The 21,955-nt window shown below is 39.8% G+C and overlaps 1 long non-coding RNA gene across 2 annotated transcripts in view; it reads left to right on the top strand.

The window, feature by feature from the left end:
- Positions 1-6,712: 6,712 nt before the first annotated feature.
- Positions 6,713-21,955, top strand: part of LOC142851846 (uncharacterized) — a 61,551-nt gene continuing 46,308 nt past the window's right edge. For both annotated transcript variants that reach the window (XR_012910878.1, XR_012910877.1), the window contains exons 1-3: positions 6,713-6,915; positions 15,919-16,050; positions 17,040-17,140. This is a non-coding gene — a long non-coding RNA (uncharacterized LOC142851846). The remainder of the gene's footprint in view (positions 6,916-15,918; positions 16,051-17,039; positions 17,141-21,955) is intronic.

Here is a 21,955-nt window from a genome sequence, read left to right as displayed (position 1 = left end):
TATTTTGCTTCCTCACTCTTGGTCTGCCATGATGTGAACAGTCCTTTCTGCTGCATTTGTGGACACCAACCGATCGGTTCTCTGCAGCTTTCCTGCCAGCATGGCCGGAAAACCTCTAGCTTGTGAGTCAGCTGTTTCTGTCAGTACTATGATCTAACATTTCTTAGGGGTACCTGGCCTTCCCTCCATGATCTTCAGGGTCTGCAGATTGGCTCAAGTCTGGAAATTGGCCCCAGGGGCCACGTCACTTTTGGCATGATCCAATGGAGCTTTTCTTTCACTTCTTAGAGATTTTTTTTTCTGCTTATACAGATCAAACAAAAACGTGGTAGGCATCTTATCTATTTTGTGCCAGGAAATGCTATGATTAATTAGCCAGTACTAAAGGTTCACCTGAGTCATCCCACCATAAAGTGCCCTTTGCCTGTGCTGCCCTTGTGGGTCAGGCCATTATGTACCTAGTTTTGCTTATGCTGCCTATTACGATAACCATGATCTCCTTGTCATTGGCTATCTAGTGATGCTACCTGGCTCTTGCTATGTTGGGGCCCAATTAAGCCCACTGAATGTAGTTCATTCAACTGAGCAGCAACATCTCCGACCCTAAGGTCTGGCACAAGGAAAAGGATGACGACAACAAAACTCTTCAGATGCACTGGTGCCCCTCTCACCAATGTGTATTATAGGATGAGTGAAGGGTGTGTCTTCTGGGCCTTCCCATTGTGGAGGATTAGGTTTACACTCTAGCATTGCGATTTCCCTGAGTCTTAACATCTCTTCATCAACACTAAACCAAGGGATATCAGGCATTTCAAATGCTGTTTCAGTGAGCCATCTTTTCACAAATGCTTTAACCCATCATTCAAACTTTTGATATCTTTTTTTTTTCTTTTTCTTAAACTGTGCAGACTTCCAAATTAAATCTAGACTCTCCACTGGACCCATATCAATAAACTCACCTTGACCCAGCTTTATGTTCCTTCACCATTATCCCACACTCTTAAATTCCATACCCACATATATCTCTGAGACTTCTCAAAATAATTTGCAAACTCACCAAGGGGCGGTGGCTCATGCCTTTAATCCCAGCACTTGGGAGACAGAGGCAGTTGGTCTTTGTGAGTTCGAGAACAGCCTGGTGTACAAGAACTAGCTCTAGGACAGGCTCCAAAGCTACAGAGAAACCCTGTCTCGAAAACACACACACACACACACACACACACACACACACTCAGAATTAGCAAACTCATTAAGCTCTTTTGTGTTGTAGTGCTTTTTTCTATAGACTACACTTTCTGTTTCCTATCTAGAAGCCTGCTTAACTCTGAGTCTGAAGTTGAAACGACTGATGGCCATTCTTTTAATCAGTTATTAAAAGAATGATGTACAGTAATTTTATTCTATAATTTGTATCTGAAGTCTGCATCTGCAATTCTCACCAAAGAGACTACCATTCACAACACTTGTGCTCCGGCCGAAGTCCATGTTTAAATAAGAGCAGCTGCATTCTTGATCTCTGGATGTTGGTTTATTGGTTACTGGGTCTCAGTTTATAGCGTTACTGCTGTTCATGAAGCCTCCGCAGAGCCTAAAAACAGTTTTCCAATGTGTTTTTGCTTCACTTGTCCTGCTGGAGAGCGGAGACTTCTGTTCTAGCCTGCACTCAGTTGCCCAGCTTTGCACAGTGTTAACTGGATGGTAGGTAACACCGTGGGAACTCAAGGAGTTGTGTATCAGCACAAGGCCATGGCGAAGAGGTGCTTATGTGCCACGACTTGTTAATGAGTTTCTGTTTTAGCTTAGTCACTTGAAAAACTGTTGTTAGCAGTAGGACATGGTTGTATGTAAACACTGCCAAATGCACATTTCAAAGGGCATTGACCAGCTGCTTTCTTTATGGTCTCCAAACACACACTGTTATTATAGGAACATACTGTATATTTAGGAACATATAGGACAATGTCCATTTTTGTCACTAGAAAATAAGACAGGTTAGACAAAACTTCATCTGTTTATCCTTTCTGCATATCTTCTTATTCTGGGGTTAGACTATGTTCTGCTAAGTGGAAAAGTAAATGAATATATGCAGTTACTGAATATATGGTGCTATTTCTGATGAGGTTTTTTAGACGACTCACAAAGCCTTTGACAAAGAATCCCATTTCTCCCTTGAACATAAAAACAGACAACGAACAAGAGAACGGAAACTAAACTCTTACCAAATGCAGGTTCATCACACAAGTTGGAAACAATAGAGCATATATTCCATTTCCTGTGGAGCAAAACTTAGTCTCTTGAAGCTGAATGTTTAATCTTAAGAGTATGTATCCTGGCCCTCAAATTGGATCAATAGCTTAAACATTGTTTATAATTCCCTTTAAGGCTTGGGGACATAGCTCAGTGATAAAGGCTTATCTTGCAGCTGAGGACATATTGTGTTAGGACCTAAGGGCAGGTCAGTAAAGATGCCTGAATACTAACACTGTAGATTTTTCAGATAATTAGATTATTAAAAATTTTAAATAAATTACCTCATTTGGAAAGAAAGAAGCATAATACATGAAAACAATGCTAGTTTTTTCTTTTTAAAACTTGTCGTTTATTTTTACCTTACTTCTGGTCAGACTTTTGCTACAACGTAACAGCCATGCCTATAGGTACACTTTTTTTTTCCCAGTGGAAATAACTGATTTTTAAATTTTTTTATAGCTTTATGATACATCTTGAATTAAAAACAACACGTTTCCCCTTCCTTTTTCTTTCCCCAGCCCCTCCCTCAAAATGATATCCCACTCTCAAATTGAAAGCTTTTTCTTTGCTTGATATCACACGCATACACACACACACACACACACACACACACACATACACACACATGCATGTGCACAAATGAATAAACACAGCCTGCCAAGCCTGTTTTGCTATTTGTGTATATGTGATTTCAGGACTGGCTATTCTGTAACAGAAAGCTAATAATGCATCCCCGAGACAGGATGAGTCTCCTGTCAGCAGTCATTAGTTACCTATAGGTCTTTGGTTAAGGGTGGGGTCCCATGAATTCCCCCTTCTGTGTCAGCGTTTCTGCTGATAATGCCGTAGCTCAGACATTGTTTGTGAAACTCTTTTCTGGAGAGCCTGTTTCACAGCAGACTTTCTGGTATTCTGGGTTGTATAATCTTTCTGTCCCCTTTTCTGTGATGTTCCCTGGGCCATAGCTGCAGGAGTTGTGACATAGATGTATTGATTGGGATGGGATTCACTGATCTCTGCATTGTGTCCACTTGTGGTTTTCTGTGATGGCTGCCATATGTTGGAAACAGGTGTTTCTGAATTAGGACTGGTAGTTATTATGTCTGAAGACGTGGTGTTAACCATCGCAGATGAAAGAGAGCATGTGGAATTTGTCTTTCTGTGTCTGGGCTGTCTCACTGAATATAATGTTTTCTAGGTGAATATATTTACCTGCAAATTTCATTTTTTTCTTTACAGTGAAATAGTGTTCTTTTGTGCATACGCAATCATTTTCATTATTAATTCGTCAGTTAAAACTTTGTTTCCATTTCTTGGCTATTGGGAATAAGGTGGTGGTAAATGTGGGTGAGCAAGTATCTCTAGAGTAGTGTACTGACCCCTTTGGGAATATACCAAGAAGTGGGATACCTGAATCATATGGTAGATGTCTTTGGTTTTTTTTTTATTCTACAAATTGATTTCTAGAGTGGTTGCACCAATTTGCTTTATCATCAAGAGTGAATGAGTGTTTTTCTTTCTCCACAACCTTGTCAGCATTTGTTCTCTCTCTATCTGTACCATCTCTGTGTGTGTGGTGTTTTGTGTGTGTGTATGTGTGTGTGTGTGTATATATGTGTGTGCGTGTGTGTAAATGCCATAATGCAGCTCATTACTTTGTATGTTAACTTAAAAAATTAATTTAAAAAAGAAAAAATATCTTATTCATCTTCAACAACACTTGTTAATGAAATGGTTTTAGTAAAAATATATTTGGACAATTTGAGTACAGTACAGTGCAGAAGGGTTGATCTACGTGTACTTTGCATGATCGAGCATCTTGAAGGAATGTAGCTAGAGAAGGATTAAAGGACCGTCAGGAGTAGATGTCCCTTTGACAGAAGTGAAAGGACTAACAGTGTGCAGATAGCAGACAGGAAGTAAACCTTGGATTAACTAATCAGAAGACAAGTATTTATGAAAATATGATATCATTTATAAAAGATCAAAGCATTGGCATCCTTTAAAAATTATCTATGAACATGAATAGAATGGTAAGGATTAATGCTGATAGGAAGATTCTTGGTGGTGCTGGGGGCAGTGTTACACTATTGCTCAAAGTTTACAGTGTTACACAACATAAATTTTGCATCAGTGCCCTGTTCAAATGGCAGGAAACGCCCATGAAACACATCTGCTACTGAACAGAAAGCAATTGGTTTATGAAAAAGCTTATTTTAAGATATTTTATATTCATAGACATTAGAAGTAACCTCCATGGTTGATAAAGCACTTTAAACAGTAATATGAAACTATGGGCATCTGCTAATTGCATACTTACCCAAAAATCTTTTTTTTTGTTCTGTGCAATAGCTTAGAATAAAGAACCCAGAGATTGCCTGGTGGAAGACTGACCCACCTGCAAATATTCAAGCTCCAGTCCTTATCACACCCACATTTACTGATTCACTTCAGTCAAATTACTCAATATCTATCTCCCTAGCAGTTTCTACAGAAGTGAGACTTGATTTCTTAGGTCCTTCTGTCCCATTTTAATCTTAATATTCTATAAATCAACAATAAGTTTCTATCTGCTGTGTTTGGTGACAATAAGGCCAGTTTTTCGAAAGTTCATTTTGAATAAAATGATTTACAAAGCACCCCCAAAATATGATGATGCTTATTATATATTAGACACTTACATTATCTAATGCAAAGAGGCAAGAAAGCACAGTGGCTAGAAAGAGGGGCCTGGAAGCTCCAACATATTCCTCTATTACTTCCAACAAGGTGGTCTCAGTTGCCTTAAAATCTTTAATAATTATAAGACTAAGTCAGTATTATTGAAAGCAGATTCTACTTCAGTAATAGGAGGTGGGGCTTGAGAGAGTCTGTATTTCTAACAAGCTCTTGGGGTTACCTTTCTGACACTCAGTTTCCTCTTCCACATGGAAACAACAATATTGTCTACCTCACAACTGTTCTAGGGACCAAGCCCTCATACTCTGACTGTACTTTAGCAGGGCCTAACATGGATAAATACTACTGTTAGTTATTATTATTGATGGCCTTGATGTAAGTCCTATGGGACAGACATAGTCATTAACTGTTTTCTTGAACTTCAGTGACTTATTTGGGAATTGATCACAGATAGCTTGTGTGACAGTTTCTATGACTTCCACAGGAAGTAATGGTGCAAACTACCTTGTTTATATATTGTTGTCATCGTTATTGTTAATATAAATAATTATTTAAATATAAATATTAAGTAATAATACATATCTCATTCCCTAAACTCAAGTTCTTAACTATTCTGTTCTCTGTTGAGTGGACCTACGACAAGAGTTGCTCAGAAGCTTTCCCTAGTGTCCAATGACCGTCTGAAACTTCCTCCTCCTAGATTCTGTGACATCCTCAGTCCTGACTTTAACAGACACCGGTGTCTTGTCTCTACTGTACTTTCATACTTGTGTTTATAGCTTTCTTTGGTATCTTTTATCTTCCAATCTATATTAACTTTCCCATACTGCAAACGGAAAAAGAAGCAGAAATGATGTGATTTATTTCTTAGACGACAGGGTTTTGAGCCGAATCATTTCACGGGAGGGAGGCAGGCTGTGTTTCTGCCTTCTTGATTGCCCTCATGACCATTGGATATCTGTGAGGGTGGCCTTGTCAGGATTCAATGTCTCAGTATTGACTCACAGTGTGTGGAGTTGGGCCTTAGGCGAAATTTTCTTAGAGTGAGTGGTTTGAACATTTAACATCTGGTAAGTTCTCTTTGGATTCAAAGGGCTTAGAAAGAATGTGAACAGCAATCAATAAACCCAAGATGCTAATGAGTATGTGAGTCAGGCCTGGCTCAAGATTTTAGTGTTTTTATTGAAAAAGCAATGATCCAAGGCATTTTTATAGGGACTAATGCTCTTTGTGTACCAAAAGGTGAATTAATGTTTCCTATTTCTAAAAACATTAGTGGTTTACATTTTAAATTGAATTGGGTTTGAAAAACAAATAGAAAAGTTGGATCAAAATAATAAATTGAAAAAAAAAACCCTTATTTCTTCTTTCTTCTTCTCTTAGAGGTTGTTGCCAGAAACAGTTTGCTGTGGTTCACTCGCCTTCAGCTTCCATACAGCGCAGTTGGTATTTTCTTTTGGACACAAAGCTAGTTTAGTTAGTTTTTGTTTTCCTGCTCTCAGATTTGCACTCCAGTAGCCAGTTACAAAGTCAGTGTCCAGCAACTAACATCTTACAGAAGTCTAGACGTTGATCTTTGGAGAGCAATGACTTAAAAGTTTAACATGCCAACCAGGACTTACATGAACTGATGAACAGGAGAGAAATCAGGCATCTCAAAATAGTAACACAAAGCCGACCATGCCAGTAACTGAAGGGGAAGTGATCAAATCTGAGAAGCAGGGACTCTTGTCTTAAATCTGAGCAGCTGACTTTATCACAGGTTTCATTTCCTCACAAGAGATCCCAAAGACATGCTAAGAACGAACACTGTGATTATGTCTTTGAACTCTCAGGAAGAGTTTCTGGTAATTCCTTTCATGGCACGAAGCAGTTGCACAGGCTTGTCTGTTTTTTCTCATCTACCCATTCACGCCATGCTTGCATGTTGAGAAGATTCTACAACCCAGCCTTGCCAATTGATGGAATGTGGGGAGTCCAGCAAAGGTAAAAATAACCAAGACTACTGACTTGAAAAATGGATTTCAGTGGGGTTATCATTACCAGTCATTTTCACTAAGAAGGATGGAGGAGACATTTTTGGGATACTAACAAATGCCCCATGGGTGATAGAACAAGGGAATCTTGAGTTTAAGGAGTATTTGAAAAAATTCTGAATAACCTTATATGTGGCAGCCAAAATATTTGCTGTCAGAAGCGGATAATAAAACAGTGCTTAGCAGCAACTTAGGGAAATGTGGGCGATGGAGGAGTGGTAGAAGGAGGGTTAACACGGGTGTATTTATAGGAGGAATATCGTTCTCTATATAGCACATGCTCTATAGCACAATGTCCAATTATGAGAGACCGCAATTAATTGTATGTATTGTGATTGCTGGTAGAAAAGGTTTTAAATGTTCCTATTACAAAGAAATGGTAACTATTTAAGAGGATGGGTAGGGCAATTACCTTGATTGGATACACATTGTGCCCATTTTGAAATATAGTATACTTATTAAGAATATACAATTATATTATGTGTCAACCAAAGATAAAAAATATATTTGAAAACAAGAAAAAGAAAAAAAGAGTCTGAAGAGAGAGAGTGTCAGAGGAATGGACAGTGTTGCTAGGCAGTACTTGCTCTTTTGAGGGTTAAGATCAGATAAGTTCTAGATTTACCTCCCGCCACACTCAGCTGCTCAGTGACAGACATGTAGCTGTTATCAGAGTAGGAACAAAAAATGTGGGTGCTTGCTTATCAGCTATAAAGGAAGCAGGTAGCTGAGTATGCATGGAAGGAGTGATTTAAATGATGAAACCTGGGGCCTAAATTTAATAGAAAGAAAAGAGGGATGTTTACAAGAGCAGATGGTATGGTCTGTGGAATGAACGGCCCACAAGTTTCAGAATCTTGAGGTACACGCGAAAGAGAGTGAACTGGGAAGACAGGAGGTGGAGATTCCAGAAGGAACAGTTAAAATGGAGGCTGATGATGTGAGAGATAGTCCTCCAGACATAAACAATAAGTATGTATTTGAGGTAGGGGGAAGTCCATATCATCTGGAATGGGGAAGTTAAGAGGCTGGCATGCTGTAGAACTAAGTACTTTAATCTCTCAGTATGATAGTCACAAATAAATCATAGATAAATGGTTACAGAATGAGAAGAAACCCAATTTGACTCTCTGATGAACAAGAGCATATAGCAGAGAGAAAAATCACCTGTAGTGAAGGCATTTGGTAAAAAGATTTTGGCAATTATAACTTTAAAGGAAGCCATATGGTAGCAATGCAATTATGCATTTTATTTTGGCAAATTCAGTTTTTTAGGCATAGAGATTTAGAATAGGTATATTGTTAGATATTACTGGTATTGAATATTTGACAAATGGGTATGTTGAGTGTACATAGGGCATGAAACGGTGTGTTTAGAGAGCCACTCTGATTAAAGATCAATGAAATTTGAACTGGGTAAGAAAATAAGGAAAGAGATGAGATGAAAGATCAAGAAGAAATGTAGTGTGCCTGCTACTTTTCAGTGGGTTGGAAGTCTACAATTGGAAGTAGAAATGCCATGGATATAAAGAAGGAGAATTAGCTCAAGGGCTAGAGCCTGGTGTTCAAAATAAGAAACTTGAGTCTTGGCTATTGGATGTAATAGTGATAATAATAATAAGATGGACTAGGAGACTGGACTGGAAAGGGGAAATTAATGGTTGGACACAGGAGGTAGGGAATCAAGACACCAGAGTGTTGATGTCACTGATGTTTCAACAAGAAGGAATAGGGGTGAAAAGAAAAATACAGACAATCTGGAACAAGTGACAATAGATGGCCATGGTTTGTAGGTGACAGTAGCAGTTAAGGGGCAGAAAAGGGGGTAAACCAAGAAAGCAGATGGTAGAGTAAGCTTTGAAGGATGGAGAGAAGAAATAGTTTGGAGGAACAATGGGATTCAGGTAGACATGTCTTTCACCTTCAGGTTTTACAGTATAGAGGAGTATGATAAAAACCCTTCACTTAGGAGGATTGTTGAGTATGTCGCCATTAGGAAGGAGTCCGTGGAAGGACGCCCTGTAGCAGTTGCCACGGACACTAAGGCAATCCCGAAGAGATCACTATTTATCAGAACAACCTCAGAAGATTTGACAAGCAGAGGTTTGATTGGCACGCCCATCTACTTTGTTTCTTTCTGCACTCTTGCTCCACCTACGAACGATCTTATTCCCCTCTGCTTTCCCTGGAGTGCTTAGCTATCCAATGCTTTCCTCTTCTTTAGTCTCCATTTGCTTCATGAACTTCCCCAATGTTTTCAGAAAAATATTTTTATTGAACTAATTGATTTTTTAAAAGGAAGAATACAAACAAAAATTTTTTATTCATTAGCTACGGTATGAGATGCTTTTACAATGTTCTTTCTTAATTTCAATTGCTCCTTGAAGATAGTATCCTCTTTACTACACAAGGAAATTGAGCCACAAATAGATTAAGGGATGTTGCTCAAGGTAATGCATCTAGTTACAGGCCCACATTCTTTATTCGAACTCATGCTGGTGGACTTTAAAGCCCTCTCCCTGGTTATGTACTTTGCTCCCCGATATAGCACACATGCGGTCACCTTGATGGCTGTTTGCATTGAAAGAAGCACCATACTGTGTGATGTGGCAAAGGCAGCTTCTTCAGCTGGAGAATGGGGACACTGGAATTGCGTTTACCACTTAGGAGTCACAGACTACCTTTCTCCAACTGTAACATGGAATTCATCATAGCTTTTCCTGAGATTATGATAGTGACAGAATGAGATGAGACTAGCTAAGGAAATGAGTGCCTACAGTATTCACTGATTTCCTTAGCTCTTTTCATCTCATTAATGCTCCTAAAGCTGACTTTTCCTTTCTCTTTGCTGTTTGCTATTCAGCTAGAACCAAAACGCTCTTTGAATCAGAGAAAGGAGAACCTTCCTGTCAATCAGGAATGATGGGTGATGGTCCAGGCAAACTGGAGAAGAGATTTTTTTTCCCCCAGTATATCCCCATCTTCATCAAGGCTGAACACCCAGATCTTAAAGTTTGACATTAATTTGTACTTTAGAATACATTGTTCGGAAATGGAGTAAAAAGCTCCCTTCCAAATACCTGCTGACTCGGGTTATTCTAAAGGTAATTTGACTTCTTTAACAGGGGAGCCAAATCTTTACAGTGTTCAGCTATCAAGTGTGACTCGGCTATTAATAAAGGCAATTCAGGAACATATAGCAATTTCCTTTCAGTTATATGAGCCAAAGGAATGCAAATGGCATGCGAACTAGAGTAGAGGCAGGAAACACGGAATGAGACTTTGAATGAGTTTTGCTCTGTGGAATTGAATCACTCTCTGCCTGTCCTCAGGCCTTATGAGGTCATCACTATGACAGCTCAACATCAAAGCTCATGTACGTGAGGATCACTGTGGGATCCTCTGATGTGATTGGAGATGTGAAGCCTTGGGTACTTTGTAATGTCCAGGTTTCTGCTTCTGTAAGCCCTGGCAGTGACCCTGATCAGAGACTCTGTCCATGACACTTTAGAGACCTATCAGTTGGCATAAACTCAGTGTATGACACACACACAGTCATTTGAACAGTGTGTGACACACACAGGCATTTAAAGTCGATGACTAATGTCTTCCTTCCTTGTTTAATTATTTTTTAAAGGTGAGACCCCACTTTGTATCCCTATCTGATTTGAAACTCCCAAATAAACCAGGCAGGCCTCAGCTTGTAGAGATCCACTTGCATCTGCCTCCAGAGTGCCAGGGTTAAGGAGTCTGCCACCATTCCAAGCTTGAATTTCTCTTCTTAACACTTTGTCATATGCATAAAAGGGTGCTTATTATATCCTAGTGGATAAACAACAGCAGGCAGTTCTGCATGTGAGATTATTACTAATTCAATAAAGGGACCAGTATCACTTATATCTTATATTGATTTTTAGCAGAAAACATTGGCTAAATATTTATCTCTTATTTCTTCCAGCTTCTTGAATCACAATTATTCATAACAATGGAAATTGCATGAACATTAAAAAAAATAGTGCCTCAAGTCTTAACAACTATGCTTTCCAAAGCAACTCAATTTTGCTGCTCTAACTACCTCCTTTTAATTTCACACCTCTTAGGGGCATGGAACCAACAATCAGATTTATAAGGCTAGAAATTTCATCAAAGGCCACCTAATATGTTCCTTGCCTTTGGCAGAATGTTACCTAAATCAACCTATTGCAATTATACATCAAAGAGGACCAGCAAAACCTGCACTTGGACTGTTGGGTCACCCTAATTACATCCATGCCCCCCCATTTCTGCATCCCAGATAGTGTATTTTTCTACAAATTAGCTATTGATTTGTGTTGTTAGGGCAAGAGAAGGCACAGGGTTGCTATCTGAGATTTTTATGTGCTTGGCAGACAGGGCCTCATAAACAATGAAGGAGTTTGTGTTGATAAAGGCTTTAGTACTTGTTCTTTAGGGGGAAATGAGGTCCAGAGCCCAGAAGAGCAGCCACACCAGAGATGCTGTCTTTCCTGGGGCAAGTTGTACAGCTTCAGGAAAGTTCTTTACCCTTTGCTTGCCAGCCAAGTCAGTGGACATGATTAGGGTTTCACAGAGCCAGGGTTAATGGTATCCAGGTGTGACATCCAATCTTCATATCCTTTTTAATTGTTCTGCATCATCTATTTTTCCATATTATCCTATCAGAAAGACGCTAGTGTGAACAGTAACAGAATAAGCAAAGGATGAGGGCAAAGCAAAGAGCAAGAGCCAGCCGGCCAGACTCTCAACAGGTAGCTGAAAAATTTGAAATTAGTTGTTTTATATTAAGATATGATTACTATTCACCTTTTCGTCAAGTTGCCAAGCTTGTACAATCACAATAGGGCATCTTAATATGCAGTAGTGTGCAATAAGAATTTACAACCCAGAAAGGTGTAGTTTTACACGCTTTTAATCCCAGCACTCGGGAGGCAGAGGCAGGCAGAACTCTGTGAGTTCGAGGCTAGCCTGGTCTACAAAGTGCTCCAGAACAGCTAGGACTGTACACAGGGAAAGCCTGTCTCCTTAAAAAACTACCTCAAAATAAATAAATAAACAAACACATGAATAAATGAATAAATAAATAAAAGTAAATAAGTAAAAGAACTATAACCCTTCCCACTGGATTAAATGGTGAATGAGATAAGTGTCATTCAGAGTTTGAGAGAGGCATCATTGGGTAATGGTGCTTGTCATGCATGTCTGAAAACCTCAACTTGGTCCCTGAAATTCCTACAACTGTGAAGGAGAGAACTGACCATAGGCACCAAGGCATGGGATGTTAGTGGTCTCATGTGCTATGGACTGTTGGATTAGTGTCTGTCTTAGTTAGGGTTACTATGGCTGTGATGAAGCACCATGACCAAAAGCAACTTGGGGAGGAAAGGGTTTATTTCATTCACAGTTCCAAATACCAAATAGTTAAATCATCAAAAACACTGAGGGCAGGAAATCACATAGGGAAGGAACCTGGAGGCAGAAGCTAGTGCAGAGGCCATGGAGGAGTTCTGCTTACTGACTTGCTTCCCAGGGCTTGCCCAGCCTGCTTCTTAAAGAACCCAGGACCACCAGTCTGAGAATGGCAACTGCCACAATAGGCTGAGCTTTTCCCCATCAATAGTTAATCAAGAAAATGCCCTTCAGACTTGCCAACAGTCAAATCTCACAGAGTCAGCTTTTCAGTTTAGGTTTCCTCCTCTCAGATGACTTTAGCTTGTGTCAAGTTGACATAAAACTATCCAGCACAGTGTCCAAACTGGTGCTCAAGATCACTCAGATTTGTTTGCTGTGTGTCCACTCTGGGTCAATGTCCCCATGAACTTGGAGAAAACATTGCACTGACAGAAAGTAAAAGCACCCACACTTTATTTAGTGCGCTGTTTGTGTCTTATAATAAATATTTATTGCTTTGGAGAAAAGAAGTTTCTTTGTGTGTGGTATTCCATATTCTGGGAAAAAATACTGCAATAAAAGGATATTTATTGGTTCACGCTGTTTATTTATTCTCGAAAAGAAAACAACCCCCTTATCAGGAAGAGGCAACAAGACAAAGCCAAGGCTGCAAAAGTACAGTGGAGAAGGAAGGTGATGATAACTCAGGCTTTGTCAGCGGGGACTCTTCACAAGTCCATCCTCATCCTCATCATGAGAGCGTGGACACTCTGCTCTCCATTGTTCTGGTTTACTAGCACATCTCTCTCCTAACTGAAAGGTCCTGGGAAGGTCACATCTGCTTTGAGCCACAGGTTCTCCATGTGCGAAGCAGTAATTGGAGCTGTGACCTCGGGTGATTTTTTACTTACAATTCCTGTAATTGTTATCTTCTAAAAACCTTGGCTCTATTTTTGGGCGTGGGATGGGGAGTATGTGACAGCTTCAAAGTGAAAATCCTTTGAAGTGCGGAGGTGCTTAAAGTATTAAGAAAATATGCCCGTGTTCCACGTGTTGTATAAGAGAAGATGTTATTGAGATGGGTGTTAGAAGTGATCTTGGGAGGTCTGCTCTTCACTAACGGGAACCTCGGGGCTGTAGAGCAGGTTTCTGCCGTTAAGTGCACATGGCGGGATCTTAATTTCTCCAGGCCCATTTGTTGTTCTTGTTTTCTTCCCTGTGTCCTCCTCTTGACTTTGCATCTGCTTACTTCATTTTAGGCATCTATAATACAACACCACACAGTACAAACTCCTTACATACATAGAGAGGTATTTATCTGACTCAGAGTCATAGAGGGTGAGAGATTGAAAGCAGCTGGCATCCAGCGAGGGTCTTCAGCTGCCCTGCAGCATGGCGGAATGCACCATGACATAGGTGGAAAGATGGCCCGATGGCAAGATCATTAAAAAAAAACCCACTTGTTATGAGAATGAAATCAGTTTTCTCAGTTGCCCAATCATCACTTATGTGTCACATTATAAAAATTGTAGTATCAGGGACTAAGTATCCAAGTTCTAGCCTAGCATGTTCGTATACAGCTGTAATCCTGACGGTTGGGATTTGAAACAGGAGAATCAGCCATTATGGGTTAGCCTAGGCTGCATACATTTGAGGCTATTTTGAGTTACATGACACCGTCACCAACAACCATGAAATAAATGTTCAAATGCCTTCATGAACCTGGGGGAACACACTAAAGACATGACATTGACTCTTTTCTCTTTATTTCTTCTCAACCTACGAAAGTGGAGATTGTGATGCAGGGCCTTTAAACAGACACCAAGCTTCTCTTCTCTGTATCTACAGCTTTCGTTTTAACTAGGTAATTCCCTGATTGATTTCACATCATACTGGTCCTCATGTAAAATTTCCACTGATAAAGTTGCTCCCCTGCTGACCTCATGTAAACTCTTCATCGTAGACTTGTAGAAAATTTTTATTGAAAGGTTATTTCATGTTAAAGAATGAAGTGGTGATGAAGAACACCATAGCAATAGAAAACTGTCATTCATTTCACGTCACTCATTCAACTCACGGCTGGTTGAATATCCTGGAACCAGCGTGTTTTCTTGTAGACATATAGGATTTGAGAGTACTTGGGATCTTGCAGTAGTTAGAGAAGGGTAGACAGGAGGAAAACATAGTTTTGCAGAGGAAGGAGAAATTTGATGTCAGTTTGAGAAAACCAAGTATAGACATGATTTTAACTGATTTTGCCACAGGATAGATGGATAGAAATAAGAGAACATCCTTGGTACTCTTGAGGGCAGAACTTGATTCTTGTTTTGGATCCTTGGGAAACAAATCTGGTCTCAATAGACAGGAGAGATGTCAGGGAGCTAGAGGTAACTTACAATTGACAGTAACATACATTGTCAGATTCTGTCGTAGGTGGTAGAGAGCAGCCTGGCTTTGGAAACAAATGTTCTAGCAAGGTAGGGAGAGCGGGCCTCTGCATCAGCCTGGAGGTTGTATCTGACGACAGCTGAGGTTCTGAGGCTCTGAAATTCCAAGAGATAATGGACCGAGTAATCATATTTTGCTTAGTTCAAAACTCACTTTGCATCTTCAGTGATAATGTTAAACCCAAACATCTTTTACAGACAGTAGCTTCCAGGGTTCATTTCTGCCACATAATTCAGATTTCCTGTTACAAGATACTTTTATTGCAGAAAAATTCAATACACTCAATAAGCCCAACACAGCACATAAAGAGGCTCTTAGGAAGCTCCCATTTGGTGACCGCGGGGAAAGTGAATCAAGCACACATGAATTATTTGTTCTTTAAGTCCTCATATTTCTAAACATTAAATCTTGAGAATTGGCAAACCATATAGCTTAGCTAGGGTTATCATTATTGTGACAAAGCACCACAATCAAAGCAACCTGGGGAGGAAAGGGTTTTTGGCTTATGATTCTGAATCACGGTTCATCACAGAAGGAAAACAGAACAGGAGCTCACACAGGGCAGAGGAACCTGGTGGCAGGAGCTGTTGCAGATGCCATGGAGGAATGCTGTTACTGGATTGCTCCTCATGGCTTGCTCAGCCTGCTTTCTTATGGAGCCCAGGACCACCATCCCGGGGATGGCACCACTCACAATAAGCTGGTACCTCCCCCATCAATCACTGTTTAAGAAAATGCCTTACAGTCAGATCTTATGGTGGCAATTTTTTCAACTGAAGTTTTCTCCTCTTAGATGACTCTAGTTTATGTCACGTTGACACAAAGTTAGTCAAATACAATTCCATACATTGCATTTAATAGTCTATGTATTGACTTAATATTAGACTCCAATGATAATAAGTCTACTACATAAGAGATTTTAGATATTAAAGCAAAATCTCAAAGCAGTTGTCATCTCCACACTTCGCTTTAACCATTTCTGAAGTCTTTCCCTGATCCTAGCATGATATTGATCTGTTACTCTACTTCTGCTATGATGTCACTTAGGGTTTCTTAAAGTCCACTGAAGTGACCTTTTTATTTTCCCTTGGTTTCATAGAGCATTCTTAATTAGAATGGAGACAAGAAATTTAAAGGGACATTCCGGTATAATGGAAACAGCAAGACTGGTCTGGAGTTTTTGTAAGAAGCTATGAGTAGCTCTGCTGCTTTCAGATTGAGTTCATATCATGTGAGTAACTTCACATTGCTCTGTTGGCCTAAAAAGTCCCTTCTTTTTCATCCTCCATCCACCATCAGAGGCAAAAGCAAAATGCAGAAGCATCATCTCTGGCAGAAAGAAACATTATTTTTGCTCTTTCCCATTTTATTTTTAATTTCATTCATTTCATTTTATTTTAGTTTTATTTCTAAAACAATCTTATTTGCATATCAATCCCAGCTCCCTCTCTCTCCAGTCTTCCCGCTCCCCCCATTTTCTCACCACTCCACTCCCTATCCACTTCTCAGCCAGGGTGAGGCCTCCCATGGGGAGTCAACAAAGTCTGTTACATTACTTGAAACAGGGCCAAGGCCTTTACCCTTGTATCTAAGCTGAGCAAGGTATCCTTCTATAGGCAATGGGCTCCAAAGAGCAAGTTCATGCACCAGGGATAAATACTGGTTTCATTGCTAGTGGACCCACAAACTGCCCAAGCCACACAACTGTCTCCTACATTCAGAGTACCTAGTTAGGTCTTATGAAGGTTCCCCAGCTGCCAAGCTGGAGTCAGTGAGCTTCCACTAGCTCAGGTCAGTTGTTTCTGTGGAACCAGCCTGCAGTCCACAGCCCCAGAGAAGACAGGAAACAAGGAAAACTGGAAGAGAGATATACATGGATCTCACGGGAAGGCGAAGTAGACAAGACCTCTTTAATAAAGTGGCAGCATGGGGGTAGGGTGGGGAGGATGGTAAATGAGTCGGGAAGGGAGAAGAGGAACAGGGAGGAGAACATGAGGGATCAGAAAGGTCGAGTTGGGTGAAGGACAGAGAGGGAGAGCAAGGAAAGAGATACCTTAGAAGAGGGAGCCATTATGGGGTTAGTGAGAAATCAGCCACTAGGGAAATTTCCAGGAATCCACAAGGATGACCCCGACTAAGAATTTAAGCAATAGTGGGGAGGGCGCCTGAATGGGCCTTCCCCTTTAATCATATTAATGACTACTTCAATTGTCTTCATAGTACCTTCATCCAGCAACTGATGGAAGCAGATGCAGAGATCCACAGCTAAGCACTGGGTTGAACTCCTGGAGTCCAGTCCATAGAGAGGGAGAAGTGATACTGTAAGTTTATTTTGACCAAAAATGGGAAAATTGTTTTAAAAAATTAAATGGGGAATGATAAGCTGGGGAAGGTTGCTTAATAAGCAGTAAGTTAAATCTAGCAGGGAAAGTAAGATGTGGTATTTTTCTGCATAGGAGACTGACCATAACAAATAACAATACTATGAAAATTTCAAAAAATCTAAAAGAAATGGTTTTGGGTTTTTATATTTCAAAGATTGGAACATCTCTAAGGTATAGTTATGTTAATCTTAATTTGAATATTATACAATGTATACATGGGTTGGCTATCACATGGTATCCCATAAAGATGCATAATTTTTGTTTTAAAATATTAAGTTGAAAAGGTGTTATGTGTAGCTCAATATTTAAGAGTTTTCATTAAATCTGACACTCCTGTTTTTCTGGTGAGAAAGATTTTTACTAGTACTTCCTCTTTAGGGATCATCTTACATTACGAAACAGCCTCATTTGATGCCTCCCCCTCCCAGCTACCTCCCTTAGCTAGCCTTAGTCTTTGCTAATGCTTACGATGAACAACTTGGGAAATTCCATATGATGCAGCATGCTTACTTCATAGAATTCTAGAGCTGGGTCAATCAGGTTTCAGAGAATTGGCTTCTGACTCTCATTTTATAAATCAGGACACAGAAATAAGGAGCGATTTATGAAGTTTATATAAGAACGGGATTTCTGCCTTACAAAATTGTTATGTTTATAGTCATAGACAAGTGCTGCTCTCAGGCGCTTTCAGCGAAGCTCCCCTTTTGATTAGTGGGTCCCGGTTCCTACAGAGACTCGCCACTTATTAAAGGGAGGAGGATCAGTGATCGGAGAGTGATTGGCCCCAAGCAGGACATCTGTGTCAAAGGCTCAGGGCCATCGAGGAAGGGAGGGTGTACAAAGGGCGGGAGAGCAGAGGCTGTGAGGGAATGCCACAAGGGAGTCTTCGGGACACAGCACAGCTGTTGTAAGCAGAAACTCATAGCCTCTGTGAGTACTTGCAGAAGAATCACACAAGGTTTGGGCATTTTCATTGCAGCTTATGAGACTCCATTTTTCACTGAAGGACTGTGGGTCGTTAATGGTTGCTGGTGGAGAGGTTTCGTTTTCTTTAGTGATACAGCCCGTTTCAAGTTGCCTATGTTCCAGTAATCATGTCCCACCCAAGTTCATGAAAATGATTATAGTTTTCTCAGTAGAACATACATACACACACACCACACACACAAACACCTACACATACACACATGTACACACACATGCACACACGAACACAGACACATATAAGCACACACACACACACACACACACACACACACATACCATTGAAGGGGGACTTATTGGGAAGAAGAAGAGTTTCATTTAGAGAGGGAGGGAGATGAGGAAGGTAATGGGGGAGTGAAAAAATGACCAAAAATTCAGTATATTCATGTATATACTGTCCAGGAATAAAAAAAAAAGGGAAGTCAGGATTCTGATTCTTTGCATGGTATTTCTTATTTTATTACATAGATGGCTATGAGGATAACATTTTTTCTTTTAAATGAATTTATTTTATTTAAAATATTTCCTGCAAATAAATAATGTGGATTTTTTTTGCCCTTTGGTACAAAATCCTTTGTATTCTATTGCATTCATGGGTTTGTATAATCTTTGCTGTCCATCACTTAGGGATTTAGGAAACATTAGCAGATGTCTGTCAAATGAGTTTGCACATAGTGGAAGCTTTGAGTCTGGCAATGAATAGAGCACATCACACACTTGAGATTTGTTCAATAGTTCCGTGAATCATTCATTTGCTCGTTTTTATTGTTAGCTGATTTTCATCATTTGGCTCCATTGCAGCTTGTTCATCCATTAACCCATTAAGAGACAATGGGATTAACGTCAGAGGACTGATAATTGACAGATGGAAACAGATGGGACAGATGGAAGAACACAGGTCACAGGATGGCCAACCCTACAAGTTGGCTTGGCTCTCTACCCTGGTTCTATACTGGCCTTGGGACTGGAACTGCTTAGGCCTATTCCTGGACCTCAAAAGAGGCTGATGTTAGAGGGTGTTGTAAAGAAAAATATATCCAAATTTTTTCTACCCCCCCCCAAAGGACAACATACCCCTGTCTCCTTTATCAAAGCCAGACACCACCAAGGGCTCAGACACCATCATTGGCATCCAGCTTTACATTTTACACATGGTACACTGTGGAGAACAAAAATATTTCAGTTACTGATTAAGGACACTTAGACAATAGAGCCAATTACCCTTCTATAATGTAGAAGCACACACAGGAATGCTTTTGTGGTTTCTTACTACCAACAAAGCACTTGTTTCAGACAAAAAAAGATGGTGAACAGTCTCTGTGGTGCTTGAATGATTATGGCCCTCATAGGCATGTGTTTGAATGCTTTGTCCCCAGCTAGTGAAATTGTTTGGGAAGGATTAGGCAATACAGAAATTCATTATATCCTATTTGACTTTTTTTATGAGAAAAGGAGAAATTAGTTTTACAGAAAAAATAAACAAACAGAAAATAAAGAACAAAAACACAGTACTGGCATGTAAGTTGACCCTGGAGTGTACATGGTACTGACATGTAAGTTGACCCTGGAGTGTGTACATGTACTGACATGTAGGTTGATCCTGCAGCTTTCTATTGACAAAGTTTGTAGCTTTGGGAACAGACTGGTTTTGGTTCCTGTCTTCGTCTTGGAAGAATATTGGCACATCTCAAAATTTCAGAGCTATTCTTTTACCTCACGTTTCTCTTTTTTGTATGTAAATGAGCCTGGACGAGACACTTTCTATGTGCCCAAGCTCAGCATGTACAACCGTATTCTAAAAAGCATGGCAGAGTCATGTAACTTCATCAACCTGCATGACTAACTATTGATAAAGAAGCACACAATGGATGATGGCACGTGGTACTTGCCTATTACACTAGAGATATTGTCTATGCCAGTGGTTCTCAAATTGTGAGTTGTAACACTCTTGGGGGGATGGTCCTTCTACAGGCATTATCTAAGACCTTCAGAAAACACAGATATTCATACCTAGCAAAATTACAGTTAAAAAGTAAAAACAAAAATAATTTTATGGTTGGAAAGGTGGTCACCACAAGATGAGGAACTGAATTAAAGGGTCGCAGCATTAGCAAGATTGAGAGCCATTGGATGAGTATCTCCAGCAGGTGTTGGAGGATGAGACTCCTTTAGAGCCAGTGGAACTTTGAGAATCTAGGGCCTAGTGAAAGGTCTTTAGGCCACGTGAAACGTGTTTGGCGTGTAGAAATCTTCAGTCTTTTAACTTTTGGTTTATATGAGTGTTCACTTGTTCCAACGTGTGTCTCTTGCATTTCTGTACAAAGTTGTTCTTATTAGAAGTCAAACCAATGGGGCCACCTGACCTTGAGCTGGAACCTTTAGAACCACGTGTCCAAATAAATCTCTTTCTCCTTCCTAAGTAGCCAGCATTAGCTGCAGTGACAGAAAGCTGGCTAGTGTTCTCTGATTGTTACCCTTTCAAATATATGCAGCAAATTAAACACAGGACCATCTAACTTAGTTAGTTTGGGGTTTGTTTCAAAGTAGCTCATACTGAATGTAATTAAGTTGAAATCTATTATTTCCCAATAAAAAATGAGGAGCATCTGTCTTCAGAAATACCTCAATGGCGAATTCTTCTTCATTCCAACTTCTCAAGAGCAAGAGAGAATGCGAATAGTATATGCATAAAAGTAAAAAAAAATTAGAAGCAAATCTGGCGTAGTTAAGGGAGGCTAGATCTTGCCACTAACGGAATGCATAATTACATTGTGCTCAACTTCGGAGAGACACATAGAGAAGGCTTTCAAAAATCATTTCTGGCAGCATTTACATGCTCATCCTTTTTATTACCTATAAATTATGATTTTTTTTCACAATTTCAGCTATTTCATTATTTCAATTTATATAATGTTCTTCCTATTTTTAAAGTTATTTTAACATTTTACTTTCAAAATTTTTGTTGGAAAAGTTTACACGCTTTCATATTTAAAGTTAGTTGAGCTCTGGTTCCAACAATAATAGATCCTCTTGTACTATACTAATCTGCTCACAGATAAGAATTATAAACTGTGGACAAAATAGAAAAGTAACTGTTTGAAGACACTGGAAAGTGATCAAAGCAGACTCAAATTGTAGATCTGACTGTTTTTCAAAGAAGGGAGCCACACTGGGTGGAACACATGCTTGGAAGGCTTTCTCTGTAGAAAGCTTTTTCAAGACTTCCTTGAAGTGTTGGGAGGCTGAACCTATAGATGAAATGTCACATCTAATAGGCTTTAGGCAGTAGTGGATGCAGATCCAAGCTAACAGAAAACTTGAAATTGGTTGACACTCCAAATTCTTAAACTGAAGCTAGCAATTCCATCTGGGCTCATCTAACTTCATGTGGGAACCACAGAAATTCTGGCAACAGTAAAAGGTTTCTGTACATTCAAAGACCAAAAATTAATTTGAAATTAAACACATGACGTGTCAAAAAAAAAAAAAGAGAGGCTAGATCAAAAGGGGGATTGTGCTGTTGGGTATGGTTGTCATCAGTAGACCAAGGGAAGGTGAATTCACTGTGGGCCCTGGGTTCTGTGAGATTCTCTCCTGCTGACAGGAGGTTTTCAGTGGTAAGAAGACAACACTGAGGTTGTAGAGATTGAGCAGACTGAGAGGCCCTCAGTGACATTCGAGTGTATTTCTGTGATGCTCCCATCTTCATAATCTTTACCTCAACAGGTAACATAATGGATGCTTTCATGACAAACGTCCTGCCCTGGC

This window comes from Microtus pennsylvanicus, chromosome 6 (assembly GCF_037038515.1).
Source record: "Microtus pennsylvanicus isolate mMicPen1 chromosome 6, mMicPen1.hap1, whole genome shotgun sequence".
In the NCBI taxonomy this organism is placed as follows: domain Eukaryota; kingdom Metazoa; phylum Chordata; class Mammalia; order Rodentia; family Cricetidae; genus Microtus; species Microtus pennsylvanicus.
Note: the sequence above shows the minus strand (reverse complement) of the source record. Positions and strands in the feature narration are given on the sequence as shown.